This window comes from Maniola hyperantus, chromosome 10 (assembly GCF_902806685.2).
Source record: "Maniola hyperantus chromosome 10, iAphHyp1.2, whole genome shotgun sequence".
Lineage (NCBI taxonomy): Eukaryota > Metazoa > Arthropoda > Insecta > Lepidoptera > Nymphalidae > Maniola > Maniola hyperantus.
Genome location: NC_048545.1, coordinates 13,454,954 through 13,461,367, shown reverse-complemented (window position 1 = coordinate 13,461,367; position 6,414 = coordinate 13,454,954). Strand labels below are relative to the sequence as shown.

Here is a 6,414-nt window from a genome sequence, read left to right as displayed (position 1 = left end):
GCTGCCGTTTCGGTGTGAATCAGCCGTTATGCGCGAGTGTAGGAGCGGGCGGCGGGCGTCGGGCATGAGGATATTAAATGAAACCACACATAGGCAGTAGTTACTTCAGTTTTTATTTATATTGAAAAACAAATTCGTTACCAAAAACATACTTATAGGTACCAATTTTATTTCGAAATCTTTCACCTGAATCTTAAGGCTTCAACAGACACGAATCGTGGCGGAAACTGCAGGTTTTTTTTTCAACTGGTTTACGGCTCTGGGTTCTAGCCCTTTGCAGTTGCACGACAGTTCGTCATACTAAACGCTTACTGTATAACTCTTGCCAGCTAATCTGTGTAAAGCCAGAAGAACAAAAAAAAACTTGCCAAAGTTATTAAGTACTACAAACATATAACAGTGTATAACTGAGGAGGCTCCTGCGGTAGTGGAGCGGTGCGGGAGGGTGACAGTTATCACAAGTTGACAAATACTGAGCCCTCGCGTTGCGTCATCACACCCTTCCCGCACCGGTCCACTACCGCAGGAACCTCGTTTGTTTTATATGCCTTATGCCTGTAGTACCTATACCAGACCAAAGATAATATATACAAGTAAGATCGCTAACGTCATACATTCATTTAAAGCTTGCGTAAAACTCCTTTAAGTCGCCGGTACCTTGTAGGTCAACTCCTTATAGTGTGATGGCATTATTGTGCAAGCTTAAATGTGAGATGCGAATTTATTTAGTGCCATCTATCGAACAGCTGATGAAACTCAATTTTATTTAGAGCCAACTCAAATTTTCACGGAACAGAAAAAACAGTGGAAGTGCTAAGTAGGCGTGGCACGCGTGCCACAATTAAGCGTAGTTACGTAAAACTGATCCCAGTCGCGTTCTAACATCGCGTGGAGTTGGTAGTCTCGCGACAAATTCATATTGCCCTAGCAATGTCACTGTTCCGTTTTGGAGTGTAAAAATGATAGTAGGAGAAAAAATCTTAAAAATGGAGGTGTTTCGTATCATCGGTAAGTACGAATTTCATTGTTTTCTATAAAATCTTAATTTATTTCAATTTACTAATATTTAATAGAACGGTTAGTCAAAATCAACCTTAACCAATTAAGATAAAGTTTATTTTGGATTGATTCTATTCCGAAAGTACTTCGCTCCGTGTTCGCTACTCAAGTAGTGATGTGGCCAAGTCGAATATTGAATTTATCGATTGATATCGATACAAGGATATAAATAAATAGTAACGCAATAATTATAATTTATTAATGAGTGAGACGTTGCATTGATCACTAAATAGACATCAGTAGTTCCTCTAACCTTCATTTAAAATATTTTTAGGTTTCCCAAAGATGCAAGCATTAAAGAGAAATGGATAGATGCAACGGGTAGAGTTAATTGGATGCCAACCAAATCAAGCATGATATTATGCTCTGAACATTTTTTTAGAAGTCGATTTTATAATATCAAATAAAGGATATAGATAAACGAAACCTATTGCGCTTCCATCAATGAAAATCGTTAAGTTTTTTAATCAAGTAAGTAACCTTGTTTTATTTTATTACTTTCAGTAAGTATTGAAAATACTTGATATTATAATACAAAACAACACCACCTCTTAGTTATATTTTTGTATGAAGATTGACTGACTAAATATCAAATTTAATTCATAAACACACTAATTAATTTTTCTCCTATTCATTTTTATATAGGTACTAGATGATGCCCGCGACTTCGTCCGCGTGGATTTAGGTTTTTAAAAATCCTGTGGGAACTTTTCAACTTTCCGGGATAAAAAGTAGCCTATGTCCTTTCCCGGGATGCAAGCTATCGCTGTACCAAATTTCATCAAAAACGGTTGAGCGGTTGAGCCGTGAAAAGCTAGCAGACAGACAGACAGACACACTTTCGCATTTATAATATTAGTACGGATTTATTCTCAAAATTTAATTTTGGTTTCAGCCACAAAATGATAAATGTGGTCACTCCAGGTTCTTCAAAAAGACAAAGTGATTCGGAGATTCCTGCGTCTAATCACGTTACCGATTTGATGAAGGCAATAGTCGAAAAATATATACATAAATGTTCGCATACACCGTTTATTAAAATTAAAAATAAGACTTTCGAAACGCCAGTTTCTTAACAAATATGTTTTATTTCAAGGGCAATAAATAAAATTTAACTATTTTCATACGTTGCAGTATTTATTGTGCATACTTGTAAAAGGCATGCATACATACCAGCACTTTCATTCAATTTTATAATTACCTTTTTAATTTTATTTTTGCGAATGAACAAAATAACGATTATCTATCGATATCGATAGGTAATTCATTGAGCTACGTGGTGCGGCCTTAGCTGAGGAGGAAAAAAAATCGACCGATCACGCAAATGTCAACCATATGTTTAACGTAATTAAGTTTATAATTGCTACCACTTAGAATGCCGCCATCTATGGTCAAGTAGCGGAATTAATTGGACAATTGAATCTAGTGTGACGTGAGTGTGACTATAGCTCGTAAATACGTTCTTCCGCTAAAGCAAAATAAATCTTATTTCTAGAACGTCAGGGTTTATTTCCAAATCTGTGACGTAGGCTAGTTTTGACTAAACTTAAACGACAAATCAAATGATTTGTTTCTTTGTAGTGCAATATATGACTATCGGTATATTTGTATGAGTTTGGCGACAGCGGTTCCTATAGTCATTTTGGTGAATTGCACTTCCACTGTTCTTTCTGTTCCGTGCAAATTTTACTCAAATAATAAACGAAATCCAAAATGACAGGCAATCATCAAAGGGTCCGGTATCAGGCGTAGGTCAGCAGTTTGGCATCATCAAAAATCCAGGAGCAAGCACAAGTAATCGGGTTAGCAGAATCTCGGAGTCCATATAGCAGAAACAATTCACAAACGAAATAGGGAAAAGAAATAAAAGCACTCAGAAAATTGTAATACACCGTCAAATTCAACCGTCACCAATCCAAAGGCAAAATAATAATTTTATTTTCAAGTAACAAGTCATTTTGTTACGCCATCTACTGGAATTTTGTAATACTACTTCAGCTATCCAAAGCAAAATGCTATGGATATCGTAAAGTTCAATGAGTCAATAATTAAAATTAAGAATTAGCTTTTTCCGATGGTGATGTTGTGAAAATTTTGTATTTTGTTACTAAATATAAATAAATTTGATGAACCAGACAAGTAAAATATGATATTTCGTCAAATCCTTAAAAAATATATTTCATACGAACCAAGTGACGCCATCTAGTAATAGTCTTGAACTTGTTACAATTTTAAATAGAGAGTAGATCGCTCACTCGATCATTGTTTAATATATTATCTTTGACCAGACAAATCGAAAATAGCGGGTCAATCATTCCGTCTCGTCTACACATCATGATTTCTGTGTATATATAGTGTGAGTGATACAGAATGATAAGCGCCGTTTCGTTTCAATTCGTTTCATTGGCACGAGTTATATTTAGGAACGATTGATCATACAATATAAGGAACTGTATGAAGTGCCTGATTCGTTTCACTGCTTGTACGCGTGTTACGCACGCTTTGTATTGTGACCGCTTTGGAAGTTTCATAACGACTTTAAGGCACGTTTAATGTGTTGCCCATCACGCTTGTCTGTTTAACCCATTTGAATATAATATACAATCGCCTAAATAAATTTGGTTTTATTGCATCGTTATTATTATGCAGTGAATAAATGTAGTAGGTATATTTTTTCTACCTTCATTGTAACAAATCAAATAAACATAAACCATATTACACCAACCAATAAAAAAACAGAATTAAAGTCCTGAGAGTTGATTACGTAACTATTTTTATTGTTTATCTCCGAAATATTACCGATAAAAATCAATAAATAGTTGTATATAGTGGTTAATTCCGTTACACAATCTCTAAAATGACACGTGTAAATTTATTGCTATCCCTTTCAAAATGTTGCTTGCGGAAAAGGATAGCACTAGATAGACCTGTTAATTTAGTTTAGTTTAGAGATTGTCTCCAAGAGAATCAGCCCCATTGTCCGTACAAAATGAGTTTCACACGCCATTTTAACTTTATATGTCAACTGTCATGTAAAAAGTGTTCACCTTAAAAATAAGGACTAAAATCGTACTTTTGACATGACGGTTCACACATAAAGTTAAAATGTCGCGTGAGAACCCATTTTGTACGCATTCAACCTAGTTAGAATACAATCGCTCGTCTGCACTAGGCCTTGATTGCGACAATCACAATCAATATAAAAAGTTACGTGATCAAATACAGATGTAAACAGAAAAACGACATTAATACTGTAACCTTAACCTCTAATAACAATCCTCCATAGTACATTACATTGTTCACTAATCAAACATTTAACTAACCACTTAAAATAATGATTAATGTAAGATTAATTGATATTTTCTAAGTATATTTACGTTAACTGAAAACATTGTTCTTTATGACTGGCCGCACATCGGCTACTATCACCACAGAATATGCTCAATACTAATAGTACGCGACAGGTCGAGATCGCAATCGGGGAGGGAACAACCCGCACAGACCCCGCGCTAACCCGGTGCGGGCAAGCGCAGGTGACGTGCGGGCGTCCCCCGCCTCGTACCCCGATTGCCATCTCGACATGTCGCGGACTATACTTTGTAGTAAGAGATAAACGTTATGCGAGTGGTACTACAGTTCAACTTAATAGTAGAGGCTTCTATCATATTAGACATTTTAGATCACCAGGAAAGTACCCTACAAATCTCTCAAACTATGGAATTTTTATTTGGGAACGACAACTTATATTAATAGAAGAACTATCATGTCATCGTTTTACTTTAAACTGACTTATCACTTTCTAATAGCAATTAGACAGTGATAGTAACCAGTGTGCGGTCAGCCTGTGAGATATATTAAGTGCATTTACTTATACATTTCATATAACTATGTACATACAAAGGAAATATTCGATATATACATTTTTTTCATACAATACCTAGGTATTTGATTCATTTCATTGAAAACATTCTGTGTATTGTAACTTATAATATACTTGATGATGCCCGCGACTTCGTCCGCGTAGATTTAGGTTTTTTAAATTCCGTGGGAACTCTTTAATTTTCTGAGATAAAAATAGCCTATGTCCTTCCCCGGGATGTAAGCTGACTCTGTACCAAATTTCATCAAAATCGGTTGAACTGGTTTACCCCCTCGAGTTCTTCATCAAACAGGTACTGTTAAGTTTTTAGTTTTTGACAAATATGTTAACGAAATAACGGCAGTCAAAGTTTTTAAAATCGAGCACGAGCACGGGCCCCTTTAGGCAGTGGTCCGACCGCCGACGATGAACGAGAAACGAGTACAACTAGAAACTATAAACGAGTTGGCGATCAGCGGGAAGCGAGTGTGTAGTTTCGATAGTTTTGTCGCCGGGCTATAAGCGAGTGTGCAAGTGCGACGAGCGATTACTCGCGCCATTCGCCCGCGGTCGCTCACTCGTGTGCAAACCTGCACGCGCGTTACACGTGCGAGCATCGCTGAACGAATATTTAGATAGCGAGTTTATGTTTTAAAGCTCGTCGCTCAGTGCCAAAACTAATAAAGCGAGTCGTCGCCGGCAGTGTTTGTGAGAGTAACTTTTGATATGTGCATCTCTTTCGTTTACACGGAATGTACATTTATTGTGCGTTTCTTGAGAGAAAATCCCCGACAGTTAGTCGTTTTCTCGCCGGCGCGACGATAGGACCACTGCACTTGCCTAGTTTTTTTTATCTGCTGTGAATAATATAAACTCAAAGGGAATAAATACTTTCTCTATTACATTTTGTATGTGATTACATACTATCTAATGCAATCATTTATCAATGGTTTTATTATGAACAGTTGGAAGTTATTTAGTCCTATAGAAAATCCCAGCTTATTTCAATAGGACTTAGTTTTAGCTTATATGTAAAAGTTCTATAATTGTTCTATAATTATTACACATTTGATGTTCTTTTTGGAATGGTCTTCAATAGAAATATAAACAAACCATTTTGCAATAAATAGCACAGCACGCGGCAGAAAATATTGTACATCGACCTTTAGAAATAGATAGCGGTTTTTAGAGCGTTGTCTCTATCGTTGACACCAAAAAAACATCATATGTGTATGAGTGACAGAGACAACGGTCTATAAAGCCGAAATCTCATTATAAAGGTTGATGTACAATATTTCTTGCCGGCTACTGTAATAATACACCTAAATTGCACTAGCTAAACATATTGTTTATTATTAATCTTAATATTATTATATCTTTATAGATAGGTAGTTTTGTAGTGGTCCAAGATCCCAGAACCATCAGACGTTACTTATTTTCTGATCTAGATCCCAGAACCACCAGATGTTACTTATTTTCTGATCTAGATCCCAGGA

General features: G+C 36.1%; 1 long non-coding RNA gene across 1 annotated transcript; it reads right to left on the bottom strand.

The window, feature by feature from the left end:
* Positions 1–92: 92 nt before the first annotated feature.
* LOC138402946 (uncharacterized) lies at positions 93–780 on the bottom strand. Its single transcript, XR_011237254.1, has 2 exons — positions 229–780; positions 93–192 (listed from the first exon to the last, which is right to left on the bottom strand). It is a non-coding gene; the product is annotated as an uncharacterized lncRNA (long non-coding RNA).
* Positions 781–6,414: the final 5,634 nt, after the last annotated feature.